The sequence below is a fragment of the Corythoichthys intestinalis genome, chromosome 2 (genome assembly GCF_030265065.1).
Source record: "Corythoichthys intestinalis isolate RoL2023-P3 chromosome 2, ASM3026506v1, whole genome shotgun sequence".
Taxonomy (NCBI): domain Eukaryota; kingdom Metazoa; phylum Chordata; class Actinopteri; order Syngnathiformes; family Syngnathidae; genus Corythoichthys; species Corythoichthys intestinalis.
This window is the reverse complement of record NC_080396.1, coordinates 76,338,932-76,360,902: the sequence shown is the minus strand read 5'-3', so window position 1 is coordinate 76,360,902 and position 21,971 is coordinate 76,338,932. Positions and strand designations below refer to the sequence as shown.

The window sequence follows — 21,971 nt, the reverse complement described above, 5'->3', positions numbered from 1 at the left end:
TACCAACCCTGTGCTTCACAGTAGGGATGATGTTCATGGGATGGTACTCATCGTTCTTCCCTCTCCAAACACTATGAGAATTAGGACCAAATAGTTCCGTTTTGAGCTCATATGACCACATGACTTTCTCCCATGACTCCTCTGGATTATCCAAATGGTCATTGGCAAACTTAAAACGGGCCTGGGCATGTGCTGGTTTAAGCACATCGTCAGCAGCTTACATAAACCGGTCCTTGGCCTCACATCATTGCCAGATCAACAACTCAACTCTACAAGTTTGTGACTCCAGCTTTCAGTTAACAAAGAATCTTGTAATCCTGATACTGAGCTCATTCCCCCCTCAGATCCTGTGCTGCTTGCCTGGCAGAACACCTGCCAGGCCGTTCAGCTGTTCTATCACCAAACTGCCCACCGGATTATTAGGACACTTTCCGCCACTCAATCGAACCGTCAATAAACTCTTGTTACCATTGCTAGTTTGCCTATTCCATGTTTGCACTGGGTCACCATTACCCCAGAACCTGAACAAATAATAATAAATGAATAAAATGTTTTGCTTCTGTATCTGTACTTTTTCTTAAGTAAAAAAAAAAAAAAAAAAGATTACTTCATCCACTACTGGTTTTAAAATATGGTACCTCAAGATATGAAACTACTGCATTTTCGTGACCATAAGGTTTTAAAAGACGCCATCTCAGTTGTGTTTGCAATTTCTGTATTTAAGATATACTTTATATAAGGAACAACAGACAGTAGCAAACATGTACGCTAAATCATGATACATGCATGCAAACATGCTCACGTATGTTTCTAAAAAGGCAGCGGGAGCAAAACTAAGTTTGAACGTGCTTTATTGAAACTCCATACCCAACAGTTCATTTTAGGGACTTTACAGGTTACTTCCTGTGGATTTTGAGTCACTTCCTATTCATTTGAGGACATTCTTCCTTTTCAGTGACAAAATAAGCAGGAAGTGACCCGTAAATGAACTAATTTCCTGGCATTGACTGCCACCGACGTGCTGGCATCCCTCCCACTTTAAACAGATTGGACATCTGCTAGTGATAAACTCATTCCCATCAACAGCAGACAGATAAAAAGAGCTTGTTTTTCTGTTTATGAGTTGTTTTGGAAAATCCTAGAATGATTTCCTGGTCCATGTATCGATAATTGTTGTATCGCCATATCATGAGATCATCGTTATCATGAACCTTGGATTGCAAATCGTATCGTGAGGTACTCAGAGGTTCCCACCCCTATAAGCAACCTTATCTGGCCTTCGCCTACTCTTCCCTTTTGCCATTTAGATGTGGCCTGAGTCCTCGCCTCCACACTGTGCAACAATAATCTAGTCAACTGTGCTGTCCGAGCTCTTGGGGGTGTCAGTGTCTTTGGCAGAAGCAGGTTTGCAGAGAGGATTGATTACACCACACTAAAGTATCTCCCTGGCAGCTGCTAGCAGGTGCTGTCCACCCCATTGATCCGGCCCGCCTGTGTAGGCAGGGCTGCATAATTCTACTTAATGTATGAGGAACAAGGGGGTGCTGTAGGCTTGTCAAAGTCAGTGTGGACGTATCCATCTGGCTTTTTCGAATGCAGCCAACAGCCGCACTACAAGGACAGACCCAGGCTTTAGGGAGTACTCATTCTGCCCATGCAAATCTGTCAAACAGGAGACAGTATTACTATAAACACCTAGATATCTTGGGTGAGGGGAAAAAAGTAATGAATCTATTGCAGATTAGTTTCAGTAGTGATTAAAAAACACACACCAAAGTATACTTTCTTGGATCATAAGATGTATATTGGATGAGTCTAATGCTAATCTGTCTAGACCAGTGGTTCTTAAGCTTAAGAACTCTACGAGTTTCACATGTGCATTCCCCGAACCCTTCGGAATTAGATGTTGAAGCATTTTTTTCCCCAATTCAAAACTGATGTAGCTAAGCTAACAAGCTAAAATCTACTTTAAGTGAATTCCCATTGAAATTTCTTTTCGTTTTGGCAGCCAGTTTTTAAACAGATCATAATTTTATGTTTGAGATGATTATTTTTACAGATATAGAGATTTGAGGTCAACAAATATGGGATTTTCAAAGGCTGGTACCAATTTTTACAAATGAAACTCAGTCGATAGCAGATGTCTAAAGCCAGTATGCTTAATTTTAAAGCATTTTGATTATGAAAGGCAAGTGAAACACTCATTAAAGGTAGTCCCCGGGTTATGAATGAGTTCCGTTCCTACGCTGGAGACAAAACCTGAATTTCTGCGTAAGTCAGAATTAACCCTTTACGTACCCCTAAATGCACATAACATGTATTATATGTCATATTAATAAAATGAAATAAAAAATAAGATGGATTGTTAGATATTACTTCCCTCTGGTAACAGTGATCACACCATAGTTTCTCTTACAAATGACATTTATTAACCGTCAAACTATGAACACACTTTTAGAAAATAAAATACAATGATAAAGAGCGTACAATAATGCTATAAAGTAAATCAAGAGATAATATATTTGCTTACAAAAAACTTACCTCAATGGCTGCACAATTATAGCGAGGGAAGTAAGGTCCAAATCTCGGGCAATTAAACGAAGAAAACGGCAGCTATAACGCAATAAGCTAGCAAGCTAATAGTGAGCTAATGGGGGCGGGGGGGGGGGGGGGGTGTTGGGGGGTTCGCCGAGCAGCATCGTTTACTGTTCCTCTGCCAACTCTGAGTACTTACAATCTGTACGTACAGTTTACTAAACTGTATTTGGGTACAAAACATGCCATACAGTGGTATGAAAAAGTGTCTTAACCTTTTGGAGTTTCTCACATTTCTGCATAAAATCACCATCAAATGTGATCTGATCTTTGACAAAATCACAAAAGCAATTTTCAAAATGTATCTAGTCCTACAACTTTTGACCAAATCACATAATTTAGGTATCAAAAATTCCGGGACGGTGAGGGGCATAAAAGTTGTATACAGAATTTGGAAAAAATTCACGGTTCCCCGGAAATTTGACAAAAACTTGCCCATTCATTTTTAATGAGAAAAAAAAATAATTTCAAAATGTATCTAGTCCTACAATTTTTCACCAAATCACACAATTTGGGCACTAAGAATTCCAGGACAATGAGGGGCATAAAAATTATTAACATAATTTGGAAAAAATGTACGGATCCCCGGAAATTTGCCAAAAACTAGCCCATTCATTTTTAATGGGAGAAAAAGAAAAGTTTCAAAATGTTTGTAGTCCTTCAATTTTTGACGAAAACACACAAGATGGGCATCAAAAATTCCGGGACGGCGAGGGGCATAAAAGTGATAGCGACATTTTTTTTGATAAAATGTACGGTTTCCCGGCAATTTGCCAAAAACTTACCCATTCATTTTTTATGGGAAACAAATAAAAGTTTCAAAATGTATCTAGTTTGTAAAATCATAGACTTCTCATCAAGTATCCAACGTTATGTAAGCTATTATACTCGCAAAGCAAGGCTGACGACTAACTTTAGCACAAAATTTCCCCTCTGTTAGTATCCCCTCTATTACGTCCATATAAAAAAAAAAAAAAAAAAAGAACCAGATGATAGGAATTATTTGGATTGACATCGGATCGTTTGTGTCATACATAGTGTTCATGATGCGCACTGTGTAACACAGTCCAATTATGACTAATAGTTTTACAAATCATGACTTGCCAATGAGGTACAATGACTGTTTAAAATGGACTTGTTTTATTACTTCGAGGGTCAGTGACACTAAACCACCTGATATTCCGGGTGAAAAAAAGACTTTACATCTGGCAGGACTATTAATTTGCCGTTACTGCCATTAAAGTTATGGTCGTAATGATCTCTATCGGCCCCAGCGTGCCATTTTTTGCAAGAATTGAAGGTTGGCAGTGAACTATAATTTGTCAGGATAAAGTGTTGTAAATGAGCAGTGACATATTTGAATGGTGATCCATAAATGCTGCAATCACAAGTTTTCCACCTGATTAAGGTGTGAAATGTCTCCTGAGCCGGCCGGCCTTCTAATCTTGCGAGGACAGCCATTTATAATAGCTTTGATTAAAGCTCTGTGAACGCAGACACTATTTGTTTAGTATTCACTTTGAAACGTCATGCTTAGAAGGTCACTCAAAGTGACCAGCTCGTGTTGTCGTTCGCAAACGTGTCATTCAAAAGAATGAATCTTTTGAGTGAATCGAATCGAACGGTGCACGGTGATTTGTTCTTCAACAAGTTGGGCCTTGGGTGGGAGGGTTGACAGAAAGACGGAGTATTCGTGTATCATTCATTCATTCCATATCTGTTTTAGAACTCAAAAGGTTATGACTATGAATAAAGCACTTACCATGAAGTTTTTTGACGCTGCGATAACGTGTCTTGAACTCTGCGTGTTCTCCTGTTTAGTGTCGCAGCGGATTCCCGCCTTCAGGGTGATCGCTGTTGTGACGGCACATGGCGACCGTTAAATTTCAGATTTCTAGCGCGTCCGGTCTGCACGGTCCACCCAGGAACAGCGCGTAACCTATTATTTGGATTGTCAGATTGTTGATCCCGGCCGCATCTGGCTTCCAGCAGATTTGAATGGTTTGTGAATCTGGCAAACTGACACCGGATAGCGCACAGTCACCTACTATCAGGGGTTGGACTGTCAGACTGGTGATCCCCGCCGCATCTGGCATACTGATGTTCAGCGGAAGTAATTGCTACACTGCTGGCCAAAAGTATTGACACCCCTGCAATCCTGTCAGATAATGCTGAATTTCTCCCAGAAAATGATTGCAATTACAAATGCTTTGGTAGTAATTTATTCCTTTATTTTGCTTGCAATGAAAAACACAAAGGAGAATGGAAAAAAATCATTATCATTTTACAGAAAACTCCAAAAAAGGGCCGGACAAAAGTGTTGGCACCCTTTGAAAAATCATGTGAAGCTTCTCTAATTTGTGTAGTTAACAGCACATGTTACTTACCCGTGGCACATAACAGGCGGTGGCAATAACTAAATCACACTTGCAGCCAGTTAAAATGGATAAAAGTTGACTCAACCTCTGTCCTGTGTCCTTGTGTGTACCACATTGAGCATGGAGAAATGAAAGAAGATCAAAGAATTGTCTGAGGACTTGAGAAGCAAAATTGTGAGGAAGGGCAATCTCAAGGCTACAAGTCCATCTCCAAAGACCTCAATGTTCCTGTGTCTACTGTGCGCAGTATCATCAATAAGTGTAAAGCCCATGGCACTGTGGCTAACCTTGCTAAATGTGGCCTGAAAAGAAAAATAGACGAGAGATTTGAACAAAAGATTGTGCGGATGGTGGATAGAGAACCTTGACTACCATTCAAACAAGTTCAAGCTGTCCTGCATTCCGAGGGTACAACAGCGTCAACCCGTACTATCCGTCGGCATCTGAATGAAAAGGGACTCTATGGTAGGATACCCAGGAAGACCCCACTTCTGACCCAGAGACATAAAAAGCCAGGCTGGAGTTTGCCAAAACCTACCTGAGAAAGCCAAAGACGTTTTGGAAGAATGATCTCTGTTCAGATAAGACAAAAGTAGAGCTTTTTGGGAAATGGCATCAACATAGAGTTTACAGGGGGGAAAAAACGAGGCCTTCAAAGAAAAGAACACGGTCCTCACAGTCATATATGGCAGAGATTCCCTAATGTTTTGGAGTTGCTTTGCTGCCTCTGGCACTGGACTGCTTGGCCGTGTGCATGGCATTATGAAGTCTGAAGACTACCAACAAATTTTGCAGCATAATGTAGGGCCCAGTGTGAGAAAACTGGGTCTCCCTCAGAGGTTATGGGTCTTCCAGTAGGACAATGACCCAAAACACACTTCAAATCATTGTCTAGGAGAAATTGAGCATTATCTGACAGAATTGTAGGGGTGCCAATACTGTTGGCCAGCAGTGTATTTGGATGTTGGTGTAGATTGTATTTCGACAACGCCAATTGCAAGCATTAGCCCATTGTTTTAGGCTAATTCAGTTTAATATACACAGATTAGCAATAAGTGAACAATTGAGTCTTTTCTCAAGTTATCATACCACTGTATGAACATCATCCTATCGTTCAAAACTAATAATACAGTTTTAGTTCATGTTGTCACACAAAATCCTATCACGAAATGCACATACACCGCTTTAATTCAAATTCTACCACTACATAGTAGCTGTAAAACAAGCAAATTAATTGAGTAAGGCTCAAACTCGTCATGAAATATTTTTTATTTTGTGCGTGATTTCATGAACAATGCTCACCGGGATTCACGTCAACAAACATCCTAAAGAACGAGATCATGTTGTTTTCCATTTTATTAAGAGCAACATCAGAGTACTAAATGTACAGAGGACGAATCCAATGAAGAATCGCATTTACAGTGCTTGCAAATACAGAGCTTAGTAGTACAAGATCAAAGTCACTTGAAAATTGTAATGTGTACCAATACCTACAAAAGAAGGAGGTGCGCTTTGTAGACAAAACTAACAAATGAAAAGTTATACAACATTTAAGCTGTCACGCAGACAGAGTTCTTTGTGTGGTGTTGCTTGTACGTGTTCATAAATACTATAGTCATAGCTCTTGTACAAAAGTTGACAGAGGTACTCGCATATATTAAACACAAATATAAAAACATAATTACAAAGTACAAACAATTCATTTATATGGCAATAATGCAACTTGAGTCAAGTTCCCTCATGATAGGTGTGAATTAAGATTGTACTTTAGAACACTCCCTTCAAAATTAAGCAACTTCACCATTTCTTGAGATATACATACTTAGTACATATTGTTTTTCATTTACGCAACGGCAGGCACTACCAGCTGCTAATTTGATTAATCGATACTTCGTTTGTATTTTCGTGTAATAATTTATTCTTGCTTCCTATTGATTGATTATGCAGTTTTTAGGCTAAACCAGTTCTCCGAAACCTGGGTTCGATCGGTTCGGCGAGTTAAGGCGTATTCACATCAGGAAAGTCTGTAGTTAACTTTGTTTGGTGCGCACTAAAATACAATTTATTTCCCAGGATTTGGCAACAACCCATCATTTAATCATTGGACAAAACTGTGGGCGGGGTAGAAGCCATTAGTAAACTATCACATGCTCATAAGGATTTGTTTTATCCAATTACAAGAGTTGGCAGGAAATTTGGACTGGCAAGGAGGCATTCAGTCTTCTCGTTTCTACATGCTGAACCCAGACTCATGTTAGCCTACGTACTGCTAACCGCAGACCATAGACTTCACCATCAGTTGACGAGACAGCTCCTACAGACATTGCGCCATGGCTTTCCGTAGGGGGCCGGGCCAGGCAGAGTGTGGGGGTGGTTTCACTGCGATAAACTCAAACACGCTGCATTCTAATGCAGGATTAAGGTGGAAACAAGATGAAAGTTTTAGTGCATACAAGCAGGCAGGAGTGTCTCAAGAGTGATTTGGTCGCAGATTCAAGGTAATTATTTTTTAAAATAGCGCCATGCATGCACTTTGAAACGGTGTGAAAAAATAATAATGAATGGAAAAAATTAGCGTAACTTTAGCTTGAAATATTTATGCAAATGAATGTTAACTGCCCGTTTTTTTTGTTTTTGGTTTTTTTGCTTTTAACCAATAATCTAGACTGTTTTACTTTCATATCTATAGAAATTCCGATATTTACTCATTTATGTACAAAAATTTTCAACTTAAAAAGCTCTTTGTTTTGTGATGGCCGCCATGTTAGATTTGGTATCCATACACAAGAGCGTAACTTTATATTCAAATAATCAGGGAATTTTCGGCCAACTTCTTGTTTTATGGCCAAAAAATAGTAATTTTTAAATTTATGTGTCCATCCAGAAAAATTTGGCTTTCATGTTTTATGTAACATTTCAATCTAAAAACAATGAGGGCCAGATAGCCGGCAAGACGTGCTGAGGCAGTAGTGACATCGGAAGTAAACCTAAATAAGTTGTGATTGTATATAGAAAAATGCAAAATTTCCTTTTGATGAGTAAAATTAAGATGATTCTGCATGCTTTCCTCAAGTATCAAATTTCCTGATGTGAAAATTGAGTGATTTATTAGCTGTTGAAAACTTTTCACTCAAAATTGCACTAAAGAAAAAAAAAATTAGGTCGCCATTTCGGGCAAAAACTCTGCATTTTGTGATTTTTTTTTTTTTTTTTTCTTGCATGTTGCGTAAAATCTGAGAATTTTTAAAGCCATTTTAAGTTTTGTTATAGTTATGTAAAAATAATTAATTGGGATTTTATTAGGGAAAGACTTTGAATTTTTGGATGCAGACTCATATATGCCTAAGGAAGGTGCCTGTTTTGGTGTTAGGTCGCTCACGGCTTTAGTTTTGTAAATATTTGAATGATAAGTTTTTGAAAACAGGTCCCCTACGGAGCAGCCTCGCGCTCCGTTTCCCGTCAACTGATAGTGAAGTCTATCCCAGACTGTGATGCAAACCAAACATTTCCTATAATGACTGTGGCTATGGAAGCCTTGTACGTGCAAACAGGTGTGTGATTTCAGATTTGGTTCGAACTAGAGATGTACACTATAGCTAGGTTCATACGGCAGGTCTTAATGCACAAAAAACTATTAATGTTTTTCATATCTGGTCGTTTTTGCATGCCCGTTCATACTACCATTTTCAATCATGGCCCGAAAATAATAAACACGTCACAAAATCGCACGGAGCAGCGCCAACATATGCTAACATAATTAACACGGAGGTCTGTGACGTCGCCGTCCGTGGATTGATTGGAAGTAGCCGAATGCTTCCACAGACATCTAGGAGAAGGGGGATGAGTACAAAAAGAGTTAAACTTTTGTTGATGTGGTTTTGTGGAGCACGGGCAGCGCTACTTTATCGTGTGAATTCACCCGTTGCTAAGCAATACAAATAAACATCATCAACTATATAAACTATGCATTTTGATTAAGAAACAATGGCTCTCCCAAAGTGTTTGGACCAAAAGGTGCACAACATTAACTTTTAAGTTTAGTCCAAACCAAACAGGGTAGGTGTGAATACGCCTTATGTCAAAGGCCAAGGTTAAGACACCTAATTTATTAAATCCAGGCAACGTGGCGTTTTAAACCAGGTTTCGAACTGGTTTGCCCCGAAGTTACAGTCTTCATTCCATTTCTGTCAACTGCTATTCCTCTATCTGAAAGGAGGAGAAACTGGTTTGCTCAGTGGAAGCTTGACACGCACTCGGTAAGAGGAAGTACAACACACCTAAGGGCAATGTGGACTGCGCTGGCATTAAGAAAAAAAACATTTGCGTCACATTTTACGCCCTGAAAATAGTTTTTGATGCAGGGTTGATGATATGATATAATTAAAAAAAAAAAAAAAAAATTAAGATATGGTCACTAGGCCATTCTTGGCCATGTGTGATGATGAAATGCTGTGCGCCATGACATGACATGCCATATGCATGCTTCAGGCATGCGGTTATCTGGAAACCATTAAACATCAAATTTTGGAAGTGACGCTTTCAAAATGATGAATCTGAAAACATTATTATTTGTAACCTAAATGTGAAGGGTTCATTAATTGAATATGTGAAACTCTTTAGCAAAGTTAAGAACCAGTTGGCTAAAGCTTCCAAAGGATGCAGACGTGACGTTGACTGAAGACAGTAATTTCACCTCTGCACTCGGTTCAAGGCTGTCAGACAATGCTAATACTGAAATAATTTTGTTTAATTATATGTTTGTTATTTGTTTATTTGGTTATTTTTGATTTCGGTAACTAAGCCACAGAAACAATCACGAACTGGTTTGGAGAGAACCTCCTGGTTTGTGAAGCTGATCTGTTTTTGTGTGCTACTTAGGGATGCTACAATATGAGAATTTCACTATAAGGGGTGTTTCAGAGTGTTAAATATTGTATGTCCATTGATCATACAGATAAGAGCTGACAGCAACGGTTTATTGACTGTCAATTTGTTGCCCAATTTGGGGGTGCTCTGGAGTGAAAATTTCCAAGGTGACTGTAAATGATCCCAACAACAAATCTGCCAATTTTTGTTAAAATCCGACATACGGTTTGGGAGCATTTGGAATACATCTGTTTTGGGATTTTGTATATTTCCTGCACGATTGAATTCAGTGCAACCTTCTGAGAAACACTACAGGTAGTCCCCCTTGTTACGACAGACCCGACTTACGCGATTTCGACTTTACAACGCCTGAGTCTCGTCGTTTTTTTTTTTTTTTTTTTTAATGTTGACTTTTGTTTAGTGATGCATGCTTTTATTTTGGCGCAGGAAGCGTAGAACAGGAAGCGAGTGCATGTTCATACGTGCCCACCCACCCCACGCATGCACACTACATAGCAGCCAAGTGGCAGAGGTGACAGCCTGCGGGCACATTTGTTGCTTGTGAAGCATCCAGAGGCAACGGCTGTGTATAACCCCTTTTGTACTGTTTATTGTGCATTTTCAATCATGGTCGAATACTTGGGGCGAGTTGATGTGATCGTTTTTGATGATGTGCGGACGCTAACTAATACTTGCTCGTTTGTTTGTTATTGCTGTATCAGCAGCTACTTGTTAACGCAAATCTGAATTGCTGTTTATGAAGATTAGACTAATGTAATTTAAATTTTAGTTTCATTCTGCAAGTGTTGATGTCATGAGCAGCTGAATAAAGTCAGCAAAGCACACGGACGTCTGACATTGTCATTTATTGCTAAGCTCACTGTCTAGCTAGGACTTACCTTAACGTCTTGGCGAGCACAGTACAATGACGTATACAGTAATACTGTAATTTTCGGACTATTAGCGACTACTTTTTTCCTTCATTTTGAAACCTGCGGTTTATGGTCCAGTGTGGCTTATTTGTAACACTCTATTTGACAGCGGCGTCATAACACTGTCATAAGACTGTCATAATTATGACATGACACTATCATGGGCATTACTTAATGCTTATGTCATTAAGTGTCATCCGACAAATGATGTCACTAACTCCATTTATGTCTATCTTGAATCTTTTACATCCAATTAAAAGTGAGATAAATTGCCGGATGACATTATGACATGACATCTGTTATAAGCATTCATAAATGCACATGACACTGTCATGTCATAGATAAGATTGTCTAATGACAGTCATATGGCGCCACTGTCAAATGCAGTGTTACCAAATACCACAACTAGCAATTAATGAAACAACTGGAACAGTACCTTAAGAAATAATTAGCTTAGAACATGAATTTGATTGTTATTTACATCTGTCGGGCTTGCAATGCATGCTAGGAGGCATGTTGGACAACAACAGTGTTGACAGCAGGTGGCAGCATAGGTCGACTGTCTTCCCCAAAGGAGCTGTGATGGCCACATGAAGCTTCTTGAAGCAATGAAGCTTGCAGCCAATTGGTTCAAAGCTTCATGGTGGTTCATTTTGTCTTATGACAGTCGTATGATGCCGCTGTCAAATAAAGTGTTAACGATTAATATCCTTTGTGTAAATATCCCTTAATACAGTGAGGACAGCCACGGCTTATCGTCCAGTACGGCTTATCTATGAACAAATTCCGTTTTTGTGCCAAATTTGGTGGATAGCGGCTTGTAGTCAGTTGTGCCTTATAGTGCGAAAATTAGGGTAGATGTTTATTGAATCGTTTTTTTTTAATTTAGAGGGTGTTTTGAGGTATTTAAAGGGTTAATTCTGACTTGCGCGGAAATCCCGGTGACATCGCTAGCGCAGGAACGGAACTCGTTCGTAAACCCTTGTTTTCAGTGTAAATCTACTAGAAGTAAGTGAAATTGTCTGCCAGTGCTTCAAGTAAATTTTGCTCACTTCGATTACTTGAAATAAAAGAATAGCTAGCTAAAAAAATAAGCTTAACAGACTTATTCTAAGCAATAAATTATGACAGGTCCAGTGCTGGCCAAAAGTATTGATACCCCCATCAATTCTGTTAGATAATGCTCAATTTCTCCCATAAAATGATTGCAATCACACATGCTTTGGTAGTAATATCTTCATTTATTTTGCTTGCAATGAAAAAACACAAAAGGGAATGGAAAAAAACAATTAAAACATTATTATTTTACTCAAAACTCCAAAAATGGGCCCGACAAAAGTATTGGCACCCTCAGCCTAATACTTGGCATCACAACCTTTAGACAAAATAACAGCGAACATCCGCTTCAGGTATCCTTCAATGAGTTTCTTACAATACACTGCTGGAATTTTAGACCATTCTTCTTTGGCCAAGTGCTCCAGGTCTCTGAGATTTTAAGGGGGCCTTCTCCAAACTGCCATTTTCATACAGTATCTCTTCACAGGTTTTATTTGGGATTCAGGTCTAGACTCATTGCTTTCCAGTGCTTTCTCTCAAACCACTTTCTAGTGCTTTTTGAAGTGTGTTTTAGGTCATTGTCTTGCTGGAAGACCCCTGACCCCCTGGGAGACCCAGCTTTCTCACACTAGGCCTTACATTATTGTGCAAAAATTTGTTGGTAATCTTCAGACTTCATAATGCCATGCACACGGTCAAGTAGTCCAGTGCCAGAGGCAGCTAAGTAACATGGGAACCTCCGCCATGTTTGACTGTGGGGACCGTGTTGTTTACTTTGAAAGGCCTTGTTTTTTTTTTTTCCTGTAAACTCTATGTTGATGCCTCTTCCCAAAAAGTTCTATTTTTGTCTAATCTAATTCTTCCAATACGTTTTTAGCCTCCTCAGCAGGGGTCGCGTTAACCGGATATTTTCCGTCGTTGACCGGTTTTTTAAAACGGTGACGGAAAAAACTGACATCAGTCCGTCATTTTGACAGGTTGTAATTCACACCCCAGACCACAGGGTGGCGAGTTAGCATATTAATTAGCTCTTGTCTCTCTTAATGCATGACGTCGTTGGCTCTTCTGTCAGAATATTGTAGCGTCACCGGGGTCTGGCGGCGGCACCGTGATTGACACATCAACGCGAGGTTCTTATTGGTGCACCCGGTGTGCCAGCGCGTCATCCAATTGATGGACAAGATTGCCGCCCAATCACATGACGTCACAACTCCGCCCCCCTGACTGGAGCCGCCATATTGTGTGTCAGCTGTTCATGTTTACACATTACCGCTACGTACATGCCTCCTATTACGGCGTGTTTTTCTGCTCGTTAATATTAATAATCAAAATGGTGAAGGCGTGTGTGGCGGTTGGTTGCTGTAACAGAAAGATAGACGGAGAGACTTGAAGTTCTACCGTATTCTGAGAGACCCGAGGATGAGAGCGAGATGGACTGCTGTAATTCAACAAGAAATCTGGGCACCAAACGATCACCACAGACTATGTAGTAGTCATTTTATATCTGGTAAGATGCATTTAATATATATTTAGAAGATTTTGAGCTGACAACCACAATTAAGATCATTGTGTGACGTTGGTGATTGGGGTCTATATCGTTGCCTCTTTTTCTTTGGGGGCGGAGTAAAAAGGGAGAAAAATACCACGACTCCCGTGTCTAATTTTTCGCCGCCAAGCAAGCGTTACAATATTAATTAAAAATGAATGAAAACTAAATACTATTGAATATGTCATCATTATCATTTTAAAAATTGAAGTGACCGGTAAAAATAGACTATGACCGGATTTTTATGACCCTGTCAGTCAAAATGACAGACAACGAAAATGTCTAGCGCAACCTCTGCTCCTCAGGTAAGTTATAGCAAACTCCAGCCTGATTTTTTATGTTTATAGGTCAGAAGTGGGGTCTTCCTGGGTATCCTACCATAGACTCCCTTTTTATTCAGACGCCGACGGATAGTACTGTTTGACACTGTTGTACCCTTGGACTGCAGGATAGCTTGAATGTTAGTCTTTATCCAACATCCGCACAATCTTTTGTTGTAATTTCTTGTTAATTTATCTTTTCCGTCTACATTTAGGGAGGTTAGCCACAGTGCCTTGGGCTTTACTCTTATTGATGACACTGTGCACGGTAGACACAGGAACATACAGGTCTTGGAGATGGATTTGTAGTGTTGAAATTGCCCATGCTTCCTCACAATTTTGCTTTTCAAGTCCTCAGACAGTTCTTTAGTCTTCTTTCTTTTCTCCATGCTCAATGTGATACACACAAGGACACAAGACAGAGGTTGAGTCAACTTTAATCCATTTTAACTGGCTGTAAGTGTGATTTAGTTATTGCCACCACCTGTTATGTGCCACTGGTAAGTAACAGGTGCTGTTAACTACACAAATTAGAGAAGCATCACATGATTTTTCAAAGGGTGCCAATACTTTTGGCCGCCCCTTTTTGGAGTTTTGTGTAAAATGATGATGTTTTCATTCTTTTTTTCCATTCACTTCTGTGTTTTTTCATTGCAAGCAAAATAAATGAATAAATTACCACCAAAGCATTTGTAATTGCAATCATTTTCTGGTAGAAATTGAGCATCATCTGACAGAATTGCAGGGGTGCCAATACTTTTGGCCAGCACTGTACCTGTTGTAATTTATTGCTTAAAATCAGTCTGCTAAGCTTATTTTTTTAGCTAGCTATTTTTTTATTTTAAGAAATCTAAGTGAGTAAAATTTACTTGAAGCACTGGCAGACAATTTCACTTCCTTCTAATAGATTTACACTAAAAACAGAGGAATTTAACTGTGTTTTTGCAGTGTGGAACCACGGAATTGGCAGCCAAAATTCACGGAGAAACCCTGATTACGAGGTTTCTTATGTGTCGATTTAACAAAACTTGGCCCCAGCAATCCAGCACAAGTAGTATGCCAGGCTATACTTTTGGTTAATTCTATTCACGAGTCTTGGATTGATTCAATACAATATTGTATTGAATCAATCCAAGACCCGTTAACTGAACTTCTTCATGTCTTGGCTGTAATATCAGCAAACGTTGTACTAAAGTGAAATTGCTGATATACACCCAGAATATTTTTTTTTCGACGAGTTACAATTTGACTTGCTTTTAAGTCGGTATTAGTCGATATGCTTGAGGGAAAAACATATTTTTCTAACAAAATATAGAACATGCTTCTGTTTTAGTTGCTCGTGAAATTACAAGATGATGCCCATGCATGGTGGTGAAACAAAACCAACTTTCATGCAGCCATTTTGACACGCCGTGAGGCTCGAACTATTAAAAAGCAAATAATCGTCGACATGCTCACAGATATGATGGACATGTGCGTGTTGACTAAACGACACATTTTGCATGTTCACCACGATGAAACCAACAAATGTTAAAGCAATCCATGCACAAACATTTCGTGACGAACCAGAAGCATCGGTGGCACTGGAAGATTAATCAGGGGGGAGATCAAAAGTTGATGGGCGAGTTTCATCAAAGGACCGTCTCTGCAGAAGCTTTTTGACAGGCCATCCAATTTTAAATATTTCAGTTATTTTGTTCATTATTTAACACGCACAAGACCAAGCGCCGTACCGCTATGACTTGGAAGACACATACTTAGCTAAGGATGAGATTATCCTTTGATAAACTTTGATAAAAGTTTTCGTTCAACCATCAGGGACAGATCAAATCTTGGCATGTGGCGTCTGCTCAGATGCATTTCATACACAGATCAACCCAATCGTCATTTTTTTTTTCCTGTTGCGATGATTAATTCAAAATTTCTAATTCGCCGTCGTCGTCGTTGCAGTAAATATTGTGACCCAACACATCTCGTTGGCAAAATATGAAACAACATACAAGTGTGACAAATGAATGTACACCATCCCGTTCAGATGCAAATGGTTGGCTTCTTGACAGCTACTGTTAAATTCATACCATTTATTATTCATGTGCTGAAACACGATATATCATAAATAACATGTAAATGACAAGTTAGTCATTGGTTGATCAGCTGACTGTGAATACAGAAGATTTCTCATCGTCGCTGCTTTATCTCCCACATTCCAGCCAGAAATTATACTTCGGTTTCTGATCTAACTGCGGTGTCTACAGCAGGGTTGCCAGATTGGGAAAGAAGGTCTCTGCCCAGTTCAGTGAAAAGAAGGTCAAATGACAACCACCCGTTCGAGATGAGACGAAAAGATGAACTATATATATTGATGTTTTGAGCAGAAAACATATAAAAATTATAGGATGAATCATTGTCATTTCCCCGATAAGCATCCTGGGAGATGTAGTTCTTAGAAAAGGATCAAACTATTGCATTATTTTCATTTCAATCAGCGTGTTTTTTGGCAGCGATTTTGATTTTCAACTTAGTTTTTTGGACAAAAATACTGATTATTCTTAGGATAGGTTGAAGAATTGAATTGAAGAAGCAGACATATTTAAAGTCACCTTTCAGTGAGCCAACGCTGTTTTGACTTGGGTTAGCAAGTCAAAAGAAATACACAATATCCCATAATCTATCAGTACTTGCAATCGCTGATTTTTTGACCCGGGGCTGCGTTGCGTTCTCGATGATTTATTTATGTTATTTATATAGGCTACATTATTTAATCAAAATGACAAATGACATATTTGAGGAGAAATGAGACACGGATAAGTTACATGCATCACACATTTTAAGACCCAGACATAGACTTTATAATGATATTGACGGGTCAGATTCGACCTTCACTACACCATGCCTTCAAGTAGGGGGCCATTCCACAATCCCCTTCAGTTATTCGCAGTCGGTCACAGCGACACATGCAGCGATCTAACGCAGAATTTATGTTGAAAAATTACAAAAGCTGTAACGCATACAAACAGGAATTATGGTCTCAGGAGTGATTTGTTTCGAGGAGTCAAAGTAATTATTATATTTTTCATATATATTTTTCATATATATATTTATATTTTTTCACAAGAAATTTCAACGTAAAAAGCTCTTTGTTGTAAGGCTGCCACCACATTGTTTGACAAACTAACATCATCCTTAGACATATCTACGTAAAATAGATGCTAACTACACTTTTTTGTTTGTTTTTTAGCTTTTAACCATGAATTGAGACTGTTTTACGTCCATATCTATCAAGAATTCAGGGATTTAAGCATTTATTCAAAACATTTTCTATGAAAAAAGCTCTTTGTCTGTGATTCCACTCAGTCAGCTTTGACGGCCACGCCAACAATGCAGGCCCCCTGTTAATCGGCCCCGCGCCCTGTGTCCTGTCAATATCATTATGAAGTCTATGACCCAGGAATGCAAATTCAATATTTTTTCATGACTTTTTAAGGTATTGTATCCACATTAATTAATTCAATGCTTTTAAGACTTTTTAAGACCCCACGGGAACCCTATTTGAATTTTTACAGATGAATAGTATTCGTCGACTAAAAGTAGACAAAAACTTTTTGGAGTATTTGTCAATGAAAAGTAGACAAAAACTAATCCCTTTTGAAATGACTAAAATATGACTAAGACGAGTGAATATTTTCGTCCAAAAAACTAAAATTAAAAGGGCTGCCAAAAAAAAACCACTGCTTCCAAATCTTGTCCTAAGTAGCCCAAATTTCATCAACATTTTTCACTCGCCCTGAGCGGTAATCCTCCCAATCTGGCAACACTGGTCTACAGAAGTATTGTACTAGTCGGCTAAAGTTATAATACATGTACTGCTTGAAAGTGCAGGTAAGAAGCTTGGCACAAGGTTAGTTTTGTGTTAAAAATAAACAAAATACTGTAGTTACACATGTAAACAGAGACACTATCTCAGACCTTAAATCTTTATACCTTTTTGAGTTGTTTGGAAAAAAGAAAAAAAATTACACAACTGTACATAAATAGAAGCAAATATATAGAAAATACATTTACATGTGTATAATATACATCTTTTTGTAACCCTCTATTAAGTAACACTCTTCATTCAAAAATATATGTTAGCAGCCTGATACACAAGTGAGGCTGAACTGGTTTATGTCATTCATGAGTGGTTTTTTTCATGTTGTAAATGGGCAAAAAAGCAGTTTTGCGCCACAGTGTTTTGTCCCAGGCCATCTGGGTACCTCTTTAATAGCTTGCATTTATGATTTGGATCTCATGGGGGGAGAACCTGCTATGATGACTCATAAGGAAACGACCGTAAAGCCATAATCACCTCGGTGACCAATGCAGTTAGGCCCGCATCTGTCAAGTGTTATCTATCTACAGCCAAAAACATTATTTCCAGACATGTTTGTGCTTTGTACAATCCCGACAGCACATACTGAAGTAGTAGTATTGCATGTATGCGGTATGGAAGTTCAGTCGTATGCGACGCTTGCTATTAAGTGTCATCAGCTTAATGTATCTTCCGCACTATAAGACGCCTTCAATTTTCTCCAATGCGTCTAATACATGGATTAATATTGGTTAATCATGGCATGAGGTTCTCTTTAGCGCAGCTCCCTCTAGTGGATGCATAACGCAATCCCAACTACTACTTCTACAATTACCTGGGTAGCTCACGATGCGATATGATTTGTGATACAAGGCTCACAATATCATCATCATTATTCTATGATATTCTACAAAACAAGTATCGTAATTTCCGGACTATAAGCCGCTCCTTTTTTCCCTCATTGTGATTAATTGCTAGCTAAGGTATCTGTTAACACTTTATTTGACAGCAGCATCATAAGACTGCTATAAGACCTTCATTATTATGACATGACACTATCATGGGCATTAATGAATGCTTAAGACAAATGCAATTAAGTATCATGTTTAGCTTGGATCTTTTACATCTATTCAAAAGTGAGATAATTTGACAGATGACACAAAATGACATCTGTCATAAACTTTCATTAATGCTCATGGCAGTGTCATGTCATAATTATGATGGTCTTATGACAGTTTTATGGCACCACTGTCAAATAAAGTGTTAACAGATACCTTAGCTAGCAATTAATGAAACAACTTGAACAGTAACTGAAGAAATAATTAGCACAGAACAAAAATTTTGATTGTTGTTAATATTTGTAACGCTGCAATGCATGCTAGGAGGCACATTGGACGACCACAGTGTTGACAGGAGGTGGCAGCAGAGGTTGACTGTCTCCCTCAAGGGAGCAGTGATGGCCAAATTGGACGCAAAGCTTCATGGTGGTTCATTTGGTTTTAGACAGTCTTATGATGCCACTGTCAAATAAAGTTTTACCATATAATAATAATTTTTGGTGTAAAAATCCCATAATACAGTGAGCACAACTGCGGTTTATATTCCAGTGTGGCTTATGAATGAACAAATGCCATTTTCGTGTCAAATTTGGTGTGTGGGGGCTTATAGTCAGGTGTGCCAAAGAGTCTGAAAATTTAGGTTAAAAAAACAAACAAATACGTGGTATTTTCATCCTTCAACTGTGAATTGGAATGCATTTATTGCTAGTAGAGTCCAGTCCGTTTGAAGTGGGAGGGATCAGACCTCCCTCCCACTTCAAACAGATTGGACGTCTATGGTCGTCAGTGCCAGCCAATGGCAGTCAATTTTAGGGCATTTCAATGTCATTTCCTGTTGATTTTCAGTTATTTATTTTTCCTTTTAGCGTTTTTGCAGCTCACTTCCTGTTGATTTTCGGGAATTTACAGGTCACTTCCTGTTGATTTTGGGTTACTGTCTAGGAAGTGACCCAGGAATTAGGCGGTATTATATAAACACTAGGAATGTCCCGATCACATATCTTTGCGCCCGTGTCCGAGTCAGCTGATTTTGAGAATATGCCAATACCGAGTGCTGATCCGATACCGAAAAAAGTTCACGCTGCTGAGAACAGCCTCTCACACAATGAATGAGTTGCCACAGCACACTTCATACTGTGTACCAAGCTTAACGATAATTAACACATTTGTGTCCTTGATCATAGAGCTACGGAGGCGTCTATGGCCAGATAAAAGCTACAAACTTGTCAATCATCATTAACTTTAAGTACCAAACACCAGCTGCACTGGTGACCAAGAAAAATGGTTTGTTGCGCTGCTTTCCAGGAGGGAGGGTGAGTGAGAGGCTGTACGAGCATGAAGCAAAAACACAAAAAAAAATATGTTTTATTAATTAAAAACCCAATCCTTTTCCCCAGATGCCGATCCTCTGAAAAATGTCACGACTGGCCCGGGATCCGATTATGTGTTCTGATAGGGACATCTCTAATGAATACAATGTGGTCATAGTGAGTCAACCAAAGTCTTCAAAAACAGAGCTATTTAAGTCTTTTGAAAATTCTTCTAGTTTGAATATCGCAATATATCGCAATATATCGCAATGTCAGTATTTTTCAATATCGTTCAGCCATACCGGGAATGTCCCCAAATGAATCAGAAGTGACTTAAATTCAACAGGAAGTAACCTGTAAATGCCCTAAAACGATTAGGAAGTGACCTGTAAATGACCACAAAAGACTGGCTCTGCTTTAAGTGCCATTGACGGCGCTAGACTAGCTTGATGTCTAGTGCTGTCATTGGCAGCCAGTGAGTTAACGTAGACACTATTCTAAAAGAAGATTTTAGTAGCAACTTGTTGGTTCGTTTTGCTTGTTCGTTTTTTAAGCAGTGACACCTTTTTAAAATGATATATTGATAAACTTTTGGGCTACAAAGTATCATTATGTATCACCTTTTCAATATATTATCACACCATTAACTACTACTGCGCCTTAGAATGCGGTACGCCCAAAATATGAAAACAATTTTAAAATAATCCATTCATTGAAGGTGCGACTAATACATCGATGCGCCTTATAGTGCGGAAATTAAGGTAATTTTTGAGCCCACTATTGTTTGTTTTGAAACATTTAGGTTTGCTAATTTTTCACCAAATGTGACCTGGTATAGCAAAATGAGTCAGATATCTCTCACGAACTGAACATTTTACATTTAATTTTCCATACTCGACTCCGTCAGTTGTGAGTTCCTGTGACAAATTTCGGTTACCGTCCAGCGTTTCCAGCAAGAGTCTTGCCAACTCCCCAGTAAAGGAAAGTAGCTATTGGCTGTCTTAAAATTCGCTACATGACGTCATCGCCTAACTTGCACAATTGGCTATTTAAATGTAATTGTTATGGATGTTGTAGGAGAGAGGAATAACATCGCAGGAGAAGCAAAAAGTGAGTTATAAAGTAACACCTTAAATATGTTTAGAATTACAAATTAACCCTCACTTTTTTTTAGCATTGCCAAATAAATGGACGACAAATACAGCGGTATAAAAAGTATCTGAACCTTTTGGAATTTCTCACATTTCTGCATAAAATCACCATCAAATGTGAACTGATCTTTATCAAAATCACATAGACAAAGGAACTGTGTCTGCTTTAACCAAAACCACTCAAACATTTCTAGGGTTTCATATTTGAATGAGAATAGTATTGAAACAATGACAGGAGGAGGGAAAACAAGTAAGTGAACCATCACATTTAATATTTTGTGCCCCTCCCTTTGGCAGCAATAACTTCAACCAGATGCTTTCTGTAGCTGCAGATCAGTCTGGCACATCGATCAGGACTAATCTTGGCCCATTCTTCTCTACAAAACTGCTGTAGTTCAGTCAGATTCCTGGGATATCTGTCATGAATCGCTATCTTTTGGTCATGCCACAGCATCTCAATGGGGTTTAATTCTGGACTTTGACTTGGCCACTACAGAACGTGTGCTTTGTTCTTCTGAAACTATTCTGAAGTTGATCTACTTCTGTGTTTTGGATTATTGTCTTGTTCCAGCATCTATCCTATTTTTAGCTTCAACTGTCTGACAAATGGCCTAAGGATTTCCTGCAAAACATCCTGATAAACTTTTTAATTCATTCTTCCATTAATGATTGTAAGTTGTCCAGGCCCTGAGTCAGCTTAACAGCCCCAAATCATTATGCTACCTCCACCATGCTTCACGGTGTGGGGATGAGGTGTGGATGCTGGCGAGCTGTTCCATTTTTCCTCCACACATGGCGTTGTGTGTTACTCCAAAACAATTCAACTTAGGTTTCATCAGTCCATAAAATATTTTGCCAAAACTTCTGTGGAGTGTCCAAGTGCTTTTTTCCAAACATTAAACGAGCTTTTGT

The 21,971-nt window shown here is 38.9% G+C and overlaps 1 protein-coding gene across 1 annotated transcript in view; it reads right to left on the bottom strand.

Moving 5' to 3' along the window:
* Positions 1–6,311: 6,311 nt before the first annotated feature.
* ajap1 (adherens junctions associated protein 1) overlaps positions 6,312–21,971 on the bottom strand; it is a 123,924-nt gene continuing 108,264 nt past the window's right edge. The window contains exon 6 of the mRNA XM_057818724.1: positions 6,312–8,799. The gene's annotated coding sequence lies outside the window, so the exon portion shown is untranslated. The remainder of the gene's footprint in view (positions 8,800–21,971) is intronic.